Consider the following 18,255-nt stretch of genomic DNA (forward strand, 5'->3'; position numbering starts at 1 on the left):
CTTCTTGTTGAGGGGGTCAGGCAGTGCTAGTGGGACTGCAATAACTTCCAGTCCAGTTGAAGGTCAGGAGCAAACCAATGACCTCTTTGTCTCTGATCTTGCCTTTTAGTAGCAGGCATCAACTAAACAGCTGTTATTAAAGGTCCCTTGTGCTCCACAAGGGGACTGGTGCTGTGACATTCTGATCAGAGTACAAATTTCATTCTGCATCTGTGAATTCCCTTGGAAGGTGTTGGATGCAGCATGCTTTGCTTTCTGCCCTTCACCATTCTGCACTGCCTCTCCTGGCTCTTCAGCAGCTCTCATGGAGTGGTGTGGACTGTACTTGTCACAGTGAAGAAGTTCCAGCTGATTTCCATAGGATCAGGGTTTGGCTTATGTACTCCACTCCAGGGACTGGAAGCTCCATTCACTGCAGTAGCACCAAGCTGGTTGGAACCTTGTTGTACTTGTCCCTGTAAATGCAGAGGGTGACAGAGGTCTCACATTGGCAGCTGTGGATGTGGGTAAGGATGGATTATCTGCAGGTCCTCTGGCTGTCCAGAGTTCATGAGTTTCCATTTCCTGAATTGCTCTTACAAGGTGTGGGGACCCTTGACCTAGCAAAGAGCAGTGAATGCTTGGACAATTTCAGACAATGCCTGGAGGCTGAGTCTGGGTGCTCAGTGCTCCACAGCCAGAGCACCTGGGCTCAGAGCTCTGCCCTCACTGCTGCTGAGAGTGAGAGGTGCAAGAGCCAGAGAGGATGTGAATGTGTCTTCTTTACTCTGTGCCGTTGAGAAAAATGTGAAGGAAACTTCTCCTCCTTGGTATCTCAAGCACCCTGAGACATTTCCATAGCAAGGACTGGCACTCATCAAAGAAAAACAGTGATCTGGTTTGGACAGCTTTGTCTCATCCTTCCCCAGTGGTACCCAGGGTAAGGGGGAAGACTTGGTAGCTGAGAATGAACCCACAACTGCAATTGCATTCAGAAGGTGGTTTCACATCCCCACCTTCTGTGATGAAAGCCTCTGTCATGAAATTAATCGGTGATTTCACACTTCCTGATACACTATGAAAATGATTAGACACAGCAGCAGCTGGGGAAGTGATGGGACTCATTGAGGCTTTGCTCCTTCTAATAATATCTCCTCTTTTATTTTTTTCCCCATTTCTGAACACACATGCATTGTTCATGGAAACTGACAAAGGACTTAAAATTGCAGTACCCCCACTCCACAAGTCCAACAAGGGAGCTGCTCTTGCAGCCTGTCCATACCACATGGCAATAGCTCTGTCTCATCGAGGCAGTAAAAAACTGTAAAACCACCAATAAAGAAATGAGGAGGCAGCTGTCTATGCAGGGGCTAGATAAAAGGTGTTTTCTGGTTTTTGCCTTTCTGAGGCATGATGAAATAAGCCTCATTTCATGGCTTTGTTGCATGCTTTTATTGCTTGCTGTTACAGGGATGGGATTAAAATCCTTACAGCATGTGAAGTGGAGGCTGTGCCCTTCACCTCCCTTGGGGGCACAGTGGGTCTGTCCCTGACCTGAGCCAGGGAGCTGCTGCCAGGCTTCTGAGGTGACAGGTGGCAGCCTGGATGCCCAGAGGCATGGTGATCCATGGGACAGTGCAGGGCAGAGGAGAGATGCCAAAGGGAAGATGCTCTCCCAGCCAGTGTAGAAGAGGGGAGTATTGGTCTTTTCCCTAGCTGTGGCAGCTGATGGCTCTTCTGTCCCTGGCTCCCCACAGCAGCCACAGTGCTGTCTGTGCCCTGCAGGACATGGAAAAATCCCTACACTGTCCTTCTCAAGAGACTATTTGAGGGGGCCCTAGAAAGATGGTAAATAGAATACCATATAGCAATATAGAGTAAGTAAGGGCTCAGTCCATATCTAGATGCAGCTGAAACCAGAGAGATGATGGCAGTAGGGTCAGCAGCTGAAAGGGGAGTGCAGTGGTTCACAGCAGAACCAGCTGAAAGGGAATCTAAGCACTGCAGGGTTTACTGCTCTTGCAGTGTGAGTAAAACCACTCATGGTGCTGGGGAAAGAGCTGTTTGGTAATGCTGCCACTCCTGGGATGCCATTTCCCTTGCCCAGTAAAAACTGCTTCTGGAATAAGCTGCATGATGAGTGTTCTCATCTTCATCTTTTGGACAGCATTGCAACAAGAGTCAAGCAATTAGCCCTTGTAGTGGCTTTGGGAGATCAGTAATGCCCCTCTTGCACTTGAGGAGTTGCCTGGTGCTGCTGAAGCTCCTGGAGTAAGCCAGGGAAGGGTTAGGACCAGCAGGTCTGTCCCTCCCAAAGCTCTGGCACTTGCTAACCTACAGCAGGGAGATTTGGTAGACAGGTAGCAGTTTCCAAAATCCTAATTTCCTAGTTGTGAGGAGTTAGGTAGGTGGAAGGAGAGGCTTGGAATTCCCAGTCTTTGGTGTGTCAGTCAGTCAGTGCTGCCAGCTGGGTCTTTGCTGTCAGCTTTGCTGAGGGATGCTGGTCACTCCTGTCGTGTGTGGCTCTCGTGGCTGGTGCAGCAGTGAGCCCTGACAAATCTGCTAGTGGCATGTGGAGATGAGGTGGGTTTTTCCACATTGTTTCCGCTCCTGACCTTTGGGATGAGCTTGGTGTATTTGGAAAACAATGCTGTGAGCAACTAGGATTTCTGGAAGCTGCAAGATGGTCAGCAGTGCAGAAATGATAGTGAGAAACCACACAGAGCAGAGCCCTGTGCCAAATGGCCATAGCCTCCCTCTGCCAGGAGTGCCCTGACAGGTAGAGACAGGCAGCCCAAGACTCTCCAGGCTGAAGTGCTTCAGCCATTCCAAGTTATTCCCCCTGTTATCTCCAGGGCAAAACCTGTTCTGCACATTCTGGGATACAAATAAGTTATTGGGGGGGGAGTTACTCCAAGTTTGGAGTTTGTGAAGTGTTGGCAAAGAGCAACAGCTAAACCTGTGTCCCTGCAGGAACAACCTAAGGAGGAGCTTAAAGACAGTATGTGGTGAGAGGAGCAAGGGCAAGAAATATGTGTAGGTGGGAGACAGTGTACAGGATGGGGCAGAGGAGAGAGTAGAGGCTGAGTGTAGGACTCTCTACAGTAGAAAGTACAGGATGAAATACACATTTGTGTAGAAGAAATCCCTTTAGAAAGAAAGTCCAGGCTATGAAAGACCACCCTATTTTTTTGCACACAGCTGTGTCTTTCCCCACAAATTAACTTCTTTCTATCTGAATTATTTTGACTTCTCTGAGGGTGGTACCCTGTTGTTGGAACAATCCTATGGCACTGCTACAGGTTGTGATAACATGTTTAGGGCAGCTGGGCTGTGTTCAGCAGGATCTAAGCATGTTTATAGGTGTTCTGGAATGACCCTGCTGGAGCAGGGAGGTTGGACCAGATGACTCACTGTGGTCCCTTCCAATCTGACCCATTCTGTGATAGGCATGTGTTGCATGTGTGACGTCCTTTTCTGGCTGTGCACTTTTTAAAAAACAATATTTTTGTAAATTGAACTTTAAGGACAACCTGAATAAATTAATATCTAAAGGGATAACCAGTGTTGTATCACTCACTTAATCCCAAAACATGACAGGCATCAGAAGGATGATTTTGCAACGCTACTAGATATTCAAAGTGAAGTCTTTGGTGCTGAGGGAGGTGGCAGGCCTTGTGTGGTGTTGTGATGATGGGTCTTTTCCCAAAGAAACTGTCTGCCTTACCACTCTCATCAGAGAAGGCTGGGGTCAGGCTTTGCACCAGAAGCACTCATCCCATATGTGTTTGCTGGATGCTGCCAGGTCTGGACAGCAGCCACGTGTATCCTAGAGACGGATGCGCCTCTCCATGCACAAGCTGCTCACTCCTTTAATTAAACTGCTAACTTTCATTAACAGTTGATCTTAATTTACTTTCTCACACACACATATACACCCTTCCCCCCCTCCCTCCCCCCCCCAATTTTTATAAATTAAGATCAGATTCTCCTAGAGGGAAGCACATCTTTCTTCCAACTGCTTGGGGGGAGAGACAATCTGGCACTCTTCACTTTGTCCCAGATTTGTAAAGTAAGAGACACTATTCCATAGGAGATTTTTTTTTTTTTTTTTTTGGGTAGATCTCAGATGTTTTGCTAAGAAAATTATTATACTCACCTTAGGGGAATGGTAGAATTTTTATCTTTATCCAGCATTTATTATTATCCCAATTGGACAGTGCTGTTGAAGTCTTTAGCTGTGATATCTGGTAACATGCCCCAGAGATGGGGACCTTCAGCTTTGGCATTTTGCATACTCAAAGTGGAGACAACTCAGAGGGGCACCCTCAGCCACACCAGCACTTGCTGCCCACGAGCTGGGCACCCACAGCCCCAGTGCATGTGAGGTGGGCAGCTACAGGACAGCTGTAGGAGAGCCTGAATTGCTGTGGAGCACCCTCAGGAACTGAGAGCTAGTATGGGATTATATGCTCCTGCTGGGCTATCCACAGTGTAACACAACCCCAAACACTTTTCATTACAGTGCAGTTCTGACCTGTTAGCAAACATGCTGGCCAGGGAGGGACTTACCCAGAGTGTGAGGCACAGGATGCAGAGGGAAGGGCTTGAAGGAGGTGTAAGAAAACCAGCCTGTGTGCAAGGTATGGCTGAAGCACCAGCTACTGCTCTGGAATTGCTCTGAATCATCTTCTCCATGAAGAGATGGCTTAGTTTGAGAGATGTGGATTTTTTTCTTTACATGCTATTAGCCAGCATGTGGTGCAAGAAGCAGAAAAAAAACACCTTGGTGCCAGTGTTTAACAGTGTTTAAACCAGAGTGGTGGTGGTGCAATTGATTTTTGTCTTTGTTGGGTTTCAAAATCAATGAAATATGAACTTTTCCCATTGATTTTTTTTTTTGAATTCAAAATTATTTTGGGAAGCTGTTAAATGAATTGACAACTTTGTGAGCTAAATCCTCCTCTACGCTTTGTAAGACACGTGTGAGAATCCATCAGAATGTGCTGATGTGGTTACAGACCACTTGCCATATTAATATTTGTTGCTGTCTTCTGTCATACCAAACCTCTTCCTCTGAGGCCAGGTTCCTTGGTCCTCAGTGAGAGTGGGGTAGGAGCAGATCCAACCCCCTGCTGTAATCTGAGCCTCATGTTCTTGCTCTGCTCTTGAGGAAATGAGTGTATCCTAGCAGTGCTGGTTGCTCATTAGTAGTCACTGCAGTTGAAATGGCCTTTTTGTATGTGCCCCTTGTCCTGGCACATAGTCCCAGAGTCCCATTGGTCCTTCCTGGAAAAAAAAAAAAAACCTCAAAAAACATTTAACCTCGTTTGTAATCGAGTTGCTATTAAGATATTGCTCTAAGACACCAAAAATAAGAAAAATCTCAGAGTTCTTCAACCTGAGAAGGTTCTTCTGAGAAGCTCCTTCCCTCTTTTGCCTAGAAAGTAATTTTTTCTCAGATTTAAAACTTCATTTCAAGGCTCTGCAAATACTAATAAAATGTCACATAATCTCATCCTTTCTGACACAAATGTGAGCAGGCACCTGATGAAAGCTGATAAGGGAGGAAAAGCAAAGCTATGGAAAAGTAGCCCAAAATATAACACAGGTTTACCAAGATCAGATCTCGAGTGAGAGAAGGGGGCTGTGCCAGGCGCTTTGGTACAAACTTGAGGTCAGGAGCAGTCAGTCTGGATGATATGGTATTTGTTTCTTTCTTATATCTAGTCTATATAAAATTCTTGGGTCATTAGGCCAAGGGCTAAAGATTGCAGTAGTGGGAGCAATTCCTAAAGCTTTGCTCAGCTAGAAGTTTTTCAAGGATGAGCCAAACCTACAGCTCACCATGTCTGCCATAATAAAACAATAATATGGCCCTATCTACCTGAAATTTTGGATGGTAACTGTGAAATTCTTATCTGTATGTGTGAAGTGCATAGCTGGTGAATGAAGAGGGAAGAACAGCTCTTTTCAGACTCAACCAACACACTCTCCAACTTTCTTCTGGAACTTGTAGGACAGTGGCAGGTTTTTATGACAATAGAAGCTGTTGGCCTGGCAGAGTAAGTCAATACCTGTTATGCACATTGTCTTTAACAACAGCACTGCTGTTGAGTACATTCTGCTGTCAGCATCTTTATTATCAGTGTGGTTGCCAGCAGAAGGTTGAAATCATGGGATGCTGAAAATATGGATTAAGTAAAAAAAAACATTTTCTCTAGTTTTAGGTGGACAAGGAAAGGAAGAGCAAAGCCTCTATTTCAAGTTCTGCTTCAGATCTTAAGAGCCTGGAGACAGGTTTGAAAGAAGTATTTAGGGTTCTGATGGTTCATGGGAAAAGTCCCCACACTTTTCCGAACTTCTGTACTGTGCAGGTGGCTGATCACTGGAACAGTTGCTCAGAGTGTCTGTAGATATCCAAAAGCTGTCTGTACTCAGTCCTGAGTGATGTGCTCTAGCGTACCTGTCTGAGCAGGGAGGTGGGGCCAGATGACCTCCAGTGGCCCATTCTAACCCTGCCCATTCTCTGTTCTTTTAATATACCACTGTTTGATAGAATTCCAGTCATTTGGGGTTAGAATCGTGCAATAGTTTAAGTTGGAAGGAATATTTTAAAGGTCATCTAGTTCCAGTCCTCTGCAATGAGCAAGGACATCTAGATCAGGTTGCTCAGAGCTCCATCCAACCTGACCTTTAATGTTTTCAGGGATAGGATGCCTATCATCTCTCTGGGCAGCCTGGGCCAGGATTTCACTGCCTTCCTTGTAAAAAACTTCTTTCTTATATCTAATCTAAATCAGCCCTCCATCAGTTTAAAACCATTAGCTCTGGCCCTGAGGTGAGGTAACACCTGAAACATCAAGTGATCTTGGTAGTCATTAAAAACTAATATCCATGCTTGTTTAGTGAGATTGTGCTAAACAGCCCAAGAATTTGAACACCTTATATTTTAATTGTTAAAGCTAATGCAAACAAGAGGTGGTTGGTTTTTTGTGAAGTTTTGAGGTGGTTTTTTTAAATTTTTAAATAGTATTTTTATATAAACATTTTGGTTGCTTTCATCTCAGGCTAGTACTTTGCCAGCACACCTTTAAGACTAAGGAGATAAAACATTTCATATACTCCCTCTTGTGATGAAAAATTTCTGCCTGAGCTGAGCAACGTAAGATCAGGCCCATATGGAAGGGAAGAGGGAAATGCCTGGGAGCGTTTCTGAAATGTATTAGGCATGATTTTATGTACTGGGATGAGGTGAAATGAAACATCTGTGCACCATAAAGAGCTCTGTCTGCCTTAAGTTATTGTCAACTGTAAATTTGTGTATTGCCCCCAGGGCTTGCTCCTCCTGATGAGCATTTTGTACTGTGGTTCCTCAGCTCCAGACCCACTCTTGCTGAGCCTTAAACACAAGCAGTTGTTTGAAGCTGCCTGATGATGAGCTGTGGGTTGGCAGAGCTTCCCTGTGCTAGCTGGGGTGGTTTCCTTTGCTTGGTGTTGGAGGTGACAGGAGAGCTGCACCCTTGGGGGCTGTCCTCCCTGGCAGGGGTGAGGTTTGGAGGTGGCTACCTGGAGATCAGGTGCACTGACCAGTGCCAGAGTCCCTGCATCCCCACAGTCATGTTTCAGCCATTGATGCTGTGCTGTTGATTTTGTGTGTTGATGTCAGTAAGGGGTTCTTCTGCAGCTCAGGTGAGACTGCTGGGCACTTAAATTCCATGGGCTGCATGTGCATGTGTACCTGTGTTCCCCCAGGCACTGGGAAGCCCTTTCCCTCCCTGACATCCCACAGGAGCACTATTCAGATTGCAGCCCTGCAACCCTGCAGGGCTGGTGAGCACCCTGAGGTCAGGCACTTCTGCATATGTTGGATCTTGCCATGTCTCCTGGCAATCCCTTACCCTGTCCCTACATGGTCAGCTGCCTTGCTGGATTATTTGAGGATGCTAGGAGTGGCAGGTGGCATTTGGGGAGCTGAAAGGCTGAGTCTGGGATGCGCAAGGTCTTCTGCCTCCATCTTCTGTACTGCCATATTGTACTTACTTGCAGCAACTGTGTCCTCTTGTGGCCTCCTCCTGCTGTCTGTTCTGGACTCCCAAGCCCTGCTCTAACTAATAACAGTGAGTAGCCAGACCAGAATGAATAATTGCTCTTCCAGGCCTCAGGATCTCTTCTGTGCTGAGGTGTGGGGCCAGGGGCTACTGTTATTATGGAGCCATAACTAGAATGGTACTAGCTGACTTTCAGAGCCTTAGTGGTCTGTGCTGTCCTGCAGGGGACCACAGCCCATTTGTAGCTTTCCTTACTCACTTCTGGCAGCATGAGCTCTCTGACACATCACCTCCCAGTAGCTGTTCTGCCCTTTCCTTGTCTTTGTACGTCCGCTGCCTGTGCCTGGCTGAGGTAAAAGTTCTTGCCCAGCGTAGGGCTCGGGCTCAGGTTTCTCGTGGCAGTTTATTCAGCTGCTTTGGACAGGGATGGTTTGCACTTGCACATGTGCTCGGGTCTCACCAGAGAGCTTCTGTGCCTTCATCACCTCAGGGGGTACAGGGAATCACTGGGGACAAACAGACTGGGGACAGCTTCTTTATGGAGGATGAAGCAGAGCATTCTTTGCCGGGATAGCCCAGTGTCTGGGATTGTTGCCTTGTGGTACCTGGGCTTTAAAGCAGTTCTACCTGGGCTTTAAAGAAGTGAGAAGCCATGCCAGAAGGTAAATCTCCTGGAGGCAGATGTCTGCCCATAGCTGCTGGGGCAAAAACTGAGGGGATCCTAAAAGGAGACAAACACATGCGCAAATACCATTATGTGTTTTGTGTGAGGCATAAATGTACTCTTTTGTTCCATGGTCCTGGAAACCAGCCCCCCAGCAGTCTTCTGCCAAAGTCAAATAGCAACTTCGGAGGCAATGTGTATTTTTTAGCTTAAAATGATTTGCTGCCTCACAACTTGTTATTTGACTTTGGTTTAAAAAAAACCAAAACTGTGTGGTTTCTGCAAGCACAAGCTAAAGCATGCAGCTTCAAATGGATACCAGGACCAACGCTGGCTGTGTAATTATATTGCCTATATTTAATCTCTCAGAAGTGTTTGGCAGATGCTTTAAATTTCAAATATGCATTCAATATCTTCTTCTCTGAGGCACGACTACCATGTTATTCCCCTCCCTTGCGTGAAATACACAAAGTCAAGTCAATATACTTGGATGGTACAGGAGTGATCCCCGCTCAGTGAGTGTGTATCTCTATCTATATTTACCGATGGAGACCTCGTAGAGGTGTGTGCGTGCGTGTTACATGCAAGACGTGCTCTGCCTTTATTTATTTTGGAAAGGGTTTGCCTCGGTTTCACCGTGCCTAGCTTTAAACGATCCGAAAATCCCCCCCTGGATTCAGAGGAATAAATATGCATGGCTTGTAATTCTGTTGCAGCGCTCGCTCCCAGCTGATAGGTGACGTGGAGTTTGGAGGCTCGCAGATTGGCTTTTTGATTTGGCTTCTTGCTGCAGTTGTGCAAACCTCGCAGGCTCCCAGAAATCAGGCTCAGCGCTTTGCCGTGCACCGTAATGCTGGGAAACCTGCGCCGAGCCCCGATGGTGTGAGCGCGGGAGCGGGGGAAGCCCAGCAGATTCAGTGGCAATCTGGGGTACAATCCATTTTCTCTTCCCCCCCTCCCTCGACCCCCATTCATCTCCGTCCTCCTCGCCCTCCTCCCTCTTCGCCAGACCTCCCTTCCCTCCCCAAACTCCACCGCACGGAGCTGAAGATCAAGGCTGGTGGATTTATCAACATTTTACCTCCACCCCCACCCCCTTTTCCAGATGCACCTCCCCGCTCTCCCTGACAGCTGCAAAAGGGAGCACAGGTTTTGTAGCGAGCGAGGCAACTTGGACTGACATGCAAAGGCGAACCCCCCCGTACCCGCACACACCGTCGGTGAATCACCGGGAGATGCGATGAGCTCCCTTTAGGAACCGGAAGGATTTGTCTTGGGGAGCCAGAGGAGCCCCCCCTCCCCATCCCCCAGCCCGACCCTCCAAAAAAAGTCAGGAAAGCCGCCAGAAGGGGTAAGTGAGGGGGTGCCACCCCCGCCCGTGGGAGACGCGGGGTGGCGGGCAGGTGTCCTGCTGCCCATCGGGGCTCCGCGCCTTGCCGCCAATGGCCGTGGAGCGGGGGGTGCTGGCGCTGGGCACGGAGCTCCTTGCGGGCTCATCTCCCGGGATAGCGCGGGGAATGAGCGCTGCCCAGGCGCGGGGAGCTCGCTCCCTTCCCGCTGCGCTGCCGGCGCCGTGGCGGCTCCGTGCCCGTGTGTGTGTGTGAGGGGTGCGTGTGTGTGCGCGCTGCGGAGGGAGGGCTCTGCCGCGGGCGCGGAGCGGGCGCTGCGGGTGGCTGCGCGCCGGGGAGGGGGCGCCGGGCCGGGCCGGGCGCTGCGGGCCGGGGCCTGGCGGAGCGGGAGCGGGCGGCTCCGGCGGGGCGTGCGCGGCAGCAGCTCCGCTCCCGGGCACCGCGCGGCCGCCCCGGGATCCCTGCGCCGCCGGGCGGGGGTGCCCCGGTTCGGCGGCCGGCGCGGCCCGCAGGGATGCCGGGGAGCCCGGGGGGGTGGCTGTGCCCGGGGCTGCCAGGCGGGGGAAGCGCCTCTCATGCAGTGCTATAAATTTCCTTTTTTTACCCACCCCCCCCCTTTAAATTTCTTTTTTATTTTTAATTTATTTTTTCCGCTGGCGGGAGAGGCCGGGCCGCGGGGCGGGGGCCGGGGCCGCTGTCCTGGGCAGCTGTCGCGCTCCGTCCGCCGGGCCGGCTTGTTTACCCCGGGTGTCAAATATAGCCGAGCGCCCGGCGCTGCCCTAAATAGGGCACGGGGCCGCGGCAGCCCCCATGGCAGGGCACAGCAACTCCGCACACACATGCACACGCCTGAGAGCTGACCTAAATGTGCCTGCTTTCGCACTCTGCCCCTCTCCCAGCCTTGCTTCAGGGCTGGTTTTTCACCTGTGTCTCAAGTGTCGATCACACTGGGTGAGAGATGAAACCATTGCAATTGGTTTTGGGGTTTTTTTTGCCGTTATTCTAAAACCTGAGGCCGTGGCCATTTCTCTTTCTGCCCCCTCCAGTGGAGCTGTAGTTTAATCATTGGGTTCCTGACTTCTTAGGTTGTTCCTTGGCTTGTTCTGGGGATTTTACCCAAAAAATTTGCTTCAAATTTAGGGGAAAATGCTGGAGGGACAGTCAGGTTAATAAGGGATGCCTTACACACATCTCCCCCCTCTTCATGCTTATATGTATGTTCATTTAATTCCACATATCTCTTTATAAAGCAGAAGGGTGATTTTGTTGAGCTGTTTTTTTATTTCTGGAAGACGACAGGGCTGGAAGACTTAGGTAACAGTCGGTAGCACCTTCCCATTCAGGAGCACTCATCCTGTGGTCCCTGAGAGACTGGTGGGAGACCCAGGACAGCAGCAGAGAGAGCTTTGGGGGACAAAGACACAGAGGGTGTTGCAGGTGCTCTCTAGGTTCGGTGCAGCAAGGAGAGTCATCACTTACCCCGGCACAAGCATTTCTAGGGAGCCCCTAATCCTGCTCCATCCACTGCTGTTGCAAGCTTTTTTTTTACCCTGATCATGGTTTAGCTGAGAAAGTCACATTTGGTACTCATGTTCGTGCTTCTGTGTTCAACTGGAATGAGACTTGCTTCCTGAATAGAAGTAGTGATATTGGAATAGAGCACGTCCAGTGCTTGTTGAGGGCTGGCTGGGGAGGAGTGGGAGCAGCCCAGGAGCCCTCAGCTCTACCATGAGTGTGCAGCATGGGGCAAATTGGCTACCCCGTGTAGTAACCAGTGTGAGGAAGGAGATGACTGATGGGTACAGAGAGCCTTAGGCAAAAGCTGCAGTACAGCAGCCTGGTTTCTTTCCCTTAAAGCCAAATGTGAGTCCTGCTCTAGTAAGTGTGTTGTAAGTGGGTAGTTTAAGCATTGTTCAAATGCCCAAGGTAGGAGAGACTGTAGTAATCCCACTGTTGAGCTCTTCAGTGAGGGCAGTGGAAATGCAAGTAAGCTTCTCGTCGTTTGCTGACCTCCATTGTGCTGCTAGGCACGTTTCAGGTCCTGGGTCTCATTTGTATCATTAATGGTATTTTTCTTCCTGTGTGGGAATATGGTAAGAATATGTTTACAGTAACTAGTGGGTGACAGGGTGTGAGAGGGAAGGCAGACATGTAGCAACCCCAACACCCCTCTGCATTTGTTTTTGCAGGGATCCTGCTCTTGATCTGCAAAGCTGCCACCTGACAGGATGGCACCTGGGATGGCAGATGCCATCGTCGGGTGGGATAGGGATAGTCCTTTCCATTGCCCTGGGAAGCTTCCCACAGTGTGGAAAGCAGTCTTCAACACCAGCGCCCAGAGCAGAATAGCACATGTAGAGCAGTACCAAGCACTGGGTCATGCACTGTTTTGTGCTCCTCTTGCAGGGCCAGTGTAGAGCAGGAGCTGCCCTGTGTAATCCAGACAGGAGCACACTGTGTTGTTGGCAATCATGGGCAGTTGTTCTGCATGGCAATCCTAGGATGTTCAAGGCACTGCTCCTCAGCTTGGCTGGCTTGGAGGAAGGAAAGAGGTCCCAGGGATTCATCCAGCCTCCCTGCTTCCTCTGCTTTCCTCTTAAATGGGTGGGTTTGAAGTCAGAGGGCACTGGTCTGAGCTTGGCAGGTGCTATGGTGTTGCAGGTTGGACAGGTAGAGAGATTGCTAAAGGCCTAGGCTGACCTGCTGCTGTGTTGTGCCTGATCCATTGTTTTTGAAGGGTCTTTCCTGTGAGAGGCATCCTCTATCCCCAAGGCAGAGCAAGGCCACAACAGCGTGTGTCAGCACTTTTATTAGAAACCAAGTGAAGATGTATTCCCTTCGCCAATATTTCCAAGTGAACACTATACAGATAAATGGTCTGTCTGTCAGGGTTTTGTTTGCTTGTTTTAAACCAACAGCATCAGTCTCCTCCCCTAAGCTTCCCCAATGACCAAGTGGCGTTGACAAATAGTTCCTTGTTCTTTGTTGCTGTCATGTTTCAGATGCCTTTCATGTGCTTCACAGTTAAAAAGATGGCTTTGATTGCCGGCCAATTTTTTTTTATAAACCAGGCAGTAATATTTAATTCTACATTAAAAAAAATAGTGAAGGAAATTAAATTACAATGACAAAAACATCATCTTAATAGGAAAACAAAGTCTCTGAAGCCAGGAAATTGATAGTTGTGATGCTCCATCTACCATCACCCACTGTGTTGAGGTATTGTGTCATAGATTAATGCTATTGTTGATTTACCATTCAGATAAGGGTAACTCCTAAAGGCATCAGCCTGGTTGGGGGCCCATGTTTCCAAGCACCATACAGATGTCTAGTAAATTACAGTCTTTGTCCTGAAGAGTTTTATGCATTGAGAGATACATGAGATGATAAGCTGCTTTTGGGGAACGTTTGAAACCCCTGTGTTGCTGAGCTCGTGGTCCTGAATCTACTGATTTCAGTGACAGGGGCCTGAGGGGTTGGGGGCTGAAGAGGAGCTCCAGGTCCTGTCACTGCTTACCTGCAGAATGAAATCCAGGAACCACTCAGGCCTCCAGCAGCTTCAATGGGCTTCTGGGCTGCTTAGGGACTAACTATAGACCGTAGCTGGCTTCTCTTCTCCCTCTCTGCCTTAGTGTTTTAAGCTGCAAGCTGTGGTTGAGGGCCATGGGGAGTGTGAGCACATGAAGCTCAGCACAATGGGCTCCCATCCTCCTCACGAGCCACTTCTGTCACAGGGTTTTGCAGGAATAACAAAGCATGAGGTGGCAGGGAGGTCATGCCATTCTGAAGGTAGCACCACCAGCCCATCCTGGCAGTGTCACAGTGAGATCCAGGTGCCATTGCTCCTGCAGTGCAGCATCATCAAGTAATTAGTTTGCCCCATAAGACACGTTTATAAATAGGTGATGATCTTGCCCCTATGCTCTTTCAACTTGCAATTTTCTGGTAATTCTGTCTTTAAATCTGCTTGCTGGAGCCTTTGATCACACAGCCGAGCTGTCATTGATGTCTCTGACAGTTGACATCATGGGAGAGAAGGGAGCTTAGGGCTCTTAACATTTCTTTTATGATATCTTGTTTTCTAACGAAACACTCCAATGAGGATTTTCCATCATAATAAAACAGGGAGCTCTTCCAGAACACTCAGATTTAGGGAGAAGCTTCTGTTTTTATTCACTAGCAGATAATTTTAAGGCTACAAAACTGATCTTGCTCTGTTTGCTGCCTTCTTGTACTCTGCTGTCTTTTTACCTAAGCCTCCTAACTCAGGACAGCAGCAGAGACATCCAGGTCAAGAGCAATCAAAAATACTAAATATCCTATGCTGCTGGGCATATTTTACAACCAGTGAGGTGCCAAAGAGTTTTAGGAACTATAGACAGATGAGACTGCATTGCCACTGCTTTTATCTCCCCTCTCCTAGGCTGGTACTTGGAGACTGTCTCAAAGCAAACAGCAGCATCACAGAATACAGTTTTAATCAGAAGAAGTGTAGTGATGCAGGGATGTACCTGCGAGAGGGCACTTAGATCTGACTGCTGAGGTTGTGTTGAAGGTGACATGTCCAGGAGTGAACGTGGGACTCCAGTGCTGACGACACAAGGTGCCCTGCCAGTGTGCTCATGTGCTGCATGCTGGTGGAAGCTGGTCTCCATCCTCAGGGTGGGGGCAGAAGCAGGGAGGGCTACAGCATGACTGCACCTCGCTCTGCAGCTCACTCAGGATGTGTCCTAGCTCCCCTAGTAGTGCTAGGAGAGTCTGTCACCAGAGTCCAGGCAGGCTGTGGAGTCCAGCACTGCCCCAGAGCCACGGCTCCATACAAAAATCAGCGAAGGCAGCATTGCCTCTACTATGAACAGGTGAGGGTACTTGGAATAATGCTCTGTGTGAAGAACCTACCTTTTGTTCTCCATACTGTTTACTGTTAGGAGAATTTGCCTTGGGTAATTAAGATGTGGATGTCTTCGTTTACCAACTTGAGGGAGGCCTTCCTTTTTGGGAAGCAGTGTCTTGATGTTGAGCTTCAAGTTCACCTTAATAAGCATCTTTATCCTCTTCTCTGATTTAGGTTGGGATTATGCAGTGACTCTTGAACACACATGTTAGTTGGGAAAAATGGAGACAGAGGTATGTCTCTGCCCTTGTTGCAGGACAAGGCTGTCCCATGGTGCAGGAGATGTTACAGGATTCACTGCTGCAAGAGGCAAACCTGCCTCAGCCCATACAGCTAATGCATTTGCCATGCTTGTCACCTGGACCTTGCTTTCTGCAGCTTCCCCACCATGGCTGCTTGTTTCTGCTCCTGTCCCACTCCTGCAGGATACTGGCACAGTGACATTTCTGCCCAGGTGGTGGGTTCTGCTTGCTTTTCTGCCAGACAGACTCCTGGTCCTTATTCATGCCCTAACTGTGCAAACAGTTATGCCAATAAAGAGGGGAGAGCTACAGCAGAGTGATAGCAAATGACCAGAGGTGGAAAACGTTCAGGTTGGCTTAAGAAGCCCTCCTTCCACCTGTGAAACTTCTGCCTGTGTTGCCTGCAGCAGTTAAGGCTTGGAGTTGGTTCAGCCTCGAAGTCTGCGCTTGATGAAACGGATAGTACTGAATGCAAATTAGTTGCAAGGAATCTAAGAGTGATGGGGTCTGCAAAGCACTTCTCAAGCTATTAAGAGGCACAAAAAGCAGGAGAAAAGAGACAAAATAATTTTTAATATAAAATCTTCCCAAGAACATGCACAAGGGTTGATCCCGATTAAAAAAAATCAGAGAGTCTAGGCCAAGCTATTTCTCAAATGCAACATGCCAAATGGACTCAGGTTTTTCAAGAAGAGAATAAAATGAGAACTTCCCCTCTGCTCTCAATTCTTTCAAGTCCCTTGAAAGCTTCACACTAGCACTCAGCACTTCATCAACAGCAGTCTCTCCATGTTGAAGCCTCCAGCCTGCATTCCCTGGCAGTGCAGGTGGGAGCAGTGCCAAGTGTTTTATTAGGTTGCACCCACGGAACCCACTAGCAAGGGAGAGCTTGTCCTCGTGGGACAGCGGCGGGCTCGGTGTGTGCTGCTGCCCTGGGCTCGCCCTGGGTGCTGAGCTTGGGTGTCAGAGTCCTGGGGAGGCTGCTGGCCTTGGTGCTAACTGGGGCCACATATGAGGATCCAGGGACCAGAGTGAGGTGGAGCTCTCTCTGCTGTTGTCCTCAAAGCATGAGGCAAGGTGGGTCTCTGTACACTTTTCCTTTGTGAAGGATTCTGTTGGGGCATAATGGCTTGCTGCTGCTTTTGTTTTGGCAGCCACTAGGCAAGAATGAGTCTCTCTAAGCTTTTGTCTTAGGAGGCAAGCAGAGGGAATGCTACTGGAGTTAGCCATGATGGGATATTCTGGATGAGCATTTTGGTGATGGGTGGACTAGACATTGGTCTCACGTAAATTACCACCCACTCTGACACTTTAAGCCTCATTTTTTCCTTTCATTTTAACCTTCCAGAGTAGTTTCAGGTTCACTTCTTCTACTAAATGTTTCCTCTTCTCTTAAATAATCCATCTCCCCAAAGCTGACCTGACAGATGTTTCCCCCGCAGTGACCCTGCGCACACAGCACACTTCATGAAACCCTGGCTTCCATGGGGAAATGCAGCACCAGCAGTGACCCTGCTGGTGTCCCAGCTAAAAATAAAGCCTGTCCCTCCTGGCAGTGTTGGGGTTTGCTTTTAAGTAGGTAGGCAGTTTTGCCCATTGGCTGCAATGTGCTCTTGTGCCAGGCAGAAGGCACAGCTTAACCTTCAGAGCAGGATGGAGCTGCCTCCCCTCCAGGGAATCACACCAGGAGACTGAAGGTGAGAAGATGCTCCGCTGCACTTGGTGCACCTACGTCACTCCCAAAAATCTGCTGGCTTGCTGCTGCCTGTCTAGATCCATCTCTTTGCTATTTGTGCATCCTAGTGAGTCACAAACACCCCTCCTTCCCCCAGCTGTGGCTTTTTCCTGCCTCTGCTTTTCCTTCTGATATATATGGATTTCTTCATCATTCTCAGTAACTGCCCCAGCTCCTGACTTCCCTCAAAAACTCCATGCCTTCTAGCTTCCCAGTGTTCTAACAGCATGGAGCTTCTTTTGTCTTGCTTGACCACCTCTATTCCTCAGACCAAACCTAATTTTCCAGAGAAGACTGAGGGAGGGGATGTGGGAGTTATGTTGGGTTGTGCAGTATTCCAGAAACCTCCTCAACTTACTGTTGAAAAGAGATCATGAAGAGGTGGTCTGGTCATAATTTGTCCAAGGTCTTTTGTGCTTGTTCTTTTACCTGAATGTGACACTAATGGTGGCTCTGCCTGGGATAACACTTTTCCCATCCCATTCCTCCTCACTTTCTGGTGCTGGGAGACTGTTGCTTCTGCTTTGGCAAAGCATTTGCCTGTGACTTGTGACATGTTTCCCAGATGACAGGAGTTGCTGTCATCAGCAGTGTCAGGAAGAGCTGGCTTCAGGACACCACCACAGAATCATGGCTGGGCATGAGAGGCTTTCTGGGCTGAGGCAGGAGGGGTGGGGAGTGAGTGTTGAATAAGGGTGTGAAAACAGGCTGTTTTTTCCCACCTCAGCTGCTGCTCCAGTCAATCCTTCACTGAAACTTGCAGCAAGAGCAGGACCCTGCAATTTTCTTGCTGTAGCAGGGTCTTAGGAGAGATTTGGATTTGAAAGCAAGTTAAATACATCTCAGTTTTAATCTTCTCTATGCAGGAAATGATGAAAAAAATAATTTTTGCTGTCCCTGAAGGGAACTCAAACTCATAAGTGAAACCAATGGATATATGGGACTACTAGGATCCATAATGAAGGCTGTGCCCCTCAGTGGCAGGATGGAAGCCATCCTCTCTTTTTGCCTTGGCTTAAATAGATTGTACAGCAAGTGCTGCATGGGACAAGTATGCTATCCAAGCACACACATTAAGCCAGTGACTCCTGTCATTTTACCTCCAGGATGAGGCATTTCATGTGCTGATCCAAGGTGACACTGGGCACACGGTGGAGGAGAGAGACTCCAAGCCTTGTGCTGCATTCTGGGGTTGTAGGGAGAAGGAGAATTTTCTCCTTCTCTTGTGTGGTTTCAGTGCATTTGGCTGAAATGGTCATCTCCCATGACTCAGCTGCTGCTCCTGTTGGCAGGACTAGTTGTAGCAGATTTGGGGCCAGCATGTAATATTGGGAAGAGGGA

The 18,255-nt window shown here is 48.7% G+C and overlaps 1 protein-coding gene across 10 annotated transcripts in view; it reads left to right on the forward strand.

The window, feature by feature from the left end:
- SLC8A3 (solute carrier family 8 member A3) overlaps positions 1-18,255 on the forward strand; it is a 129,829-nt gene that overhangs the window by 14,889 nt on the left and 96,685 nt on the right. For 3 of the 10 annotated variants that reach the window (XM_079309842.1, XM_079309840.1, XM_079309837.1), the window contains exon 1: positions 9,489-10,045. The exons of 4 other annotated variants lie outside the window; for them this stretch is intronic. The gene's annotated coding sequence lies outside the window, so the exon portion shown is untranslated. Of the gene's footprint in view, positions 1-9,430; positions 10,046-18,255 lie in introns of those variants that run through there. 3 more of the 10 variants (XM_079309838.1, XM_079309833.1, XM_079309832.1) reach the window with 3 other exon arrangements.

The sequence above is a fragment of the Erithacus rubecula genome, assembly GCF_903797595.1.
Source record: "Erithacus rubecula genome assembly, chromosome: 6".
Classification (NCBI taxonomy): domain Eukaryota; kingdom Metazoa; phylum Chordata; class Aves; order Passeriformes; family Muscicapidae; genus Erithacus; species Erithacus rubecula.